A 1100-nucleotide genomic window follows, 5' to 3' on the forward strand; every position below is an offset into this window, starting at 1 on the left:
TTTTTAGAGAGAGGAGAGAGAGAAAAATGGGGGAGAGCAGGAAGGATCAACTCATAGTAGTTGTTTTCTGTATGTGCCTTGACCAGGATTTTGAACTGGCGATCTTGGCATCCCAGGTCGATGCTTTATCCACTGCACCACCATTAGGTTGATACTATTATGAGCATATTTTAGAAACGGGTTATTTTATTGGCAAACAAACTTATATTTTAAAAAGATATAACAGAAGACTATACGTTCAGGAATCATTTCTATAGTTCGTTACTGGAGAAGTTTCTCTGATCATGGAGCACCTGAAACCACAAGGAGCAGTTGCAGTGTTCTCTCCTGAGCGTGAAGCCGGTTCTTGGTGTTGCTTGTGCAACTGCCTTTTGCCATTGATGATCGTTCTTCCCTTCCTTTGGGAGAGTAAGAGGGAGAGAACGCATTCTGAGTGGTTAATATATATATATATATTAGAGATAACAGGAACCTTTTGTAAAACTAGGGAAAACAAACATATTTTTTGTTAAGAACTTTAAAAGACATTCATTAAAATATTTAAATGACTTGGTTTCTCTTTTTTTTTCTTCCTAAAATTACCCTTAGTTGTTGTTGTTTTTTTTAAGAACCAAATTAAGATTATCCTAGATACAGTATTAAATCTAGTTTTAACTTGGCCTGGTAATTTGTATAACCACAACAAAAATAGTAATTGATCATATTGGCTTTTTATAATCTGTTTTGCTGGAACTTTATAAGGAATTTTTAGATTGAGTTTTAATTAGAATCTCAGAGCACACACAAAAGCCAAACTACAGAGTTGCTATTAGGCTCTGCCTATAATCTTTCTGAAAATGTCCTTCTTTCCCATAGTTGTAACAGGTTTGTGGCCTTAGTAACAGACTGTCTCCCTTTCCCAATCCTCAGGTCCCTCCTGAAGGCCTTATCCAAAGGACACTTCCCAGAACCTTCCCAGAGTGGGGAGAGTTGCTTAAGGGGAGAGGGATTGGGTGAGGGGAATTTGAGTTTTTAAAGGGGCTCTGGATTTAAAGAAGCCCTGCGCCCAAACCTACCATTCCAGCCTTTTGTTAAGAAAAGGGGACAAAGATCTCTTCTTC

The 1100-nt window shown here is 37.9% G+C and overlaps 1 non-coding gene across 1 annotated transcript; it reads left to right on the forward strand.

The window, feature by feature from the left end:
* The first annotated feature begins 226 nt into the window (after positions 1–226).
* LOC136377722 (small nucleolar RNA U3) lies at positions 227–438 on the forward strand. The gene has a single exon (XR_010746380.1). It is a non-coding gene; the product is annotated as a small nucleolar RNA U3 (small nucleolar RNA).
* Positions 439–1100: the final 662 nt, after the last annotated feature.

This window comes from Saccopteryx leptura, chromosome 6 (genome assembly GCF_036850995.1).
Source record: "Saccopteryx leptura isolate mSacLep1 chromosome 6, mSacLep1_pri_phased_curated, whole genome shotgun sequence".
In the NCBI taxonomy this organism is placed as follows: Eukaryota; Metazoa; Chordata; class Mammalia; order Chiroptera; family Emballonuridae; genus Saccopteryx; species Saccopteryx leptura.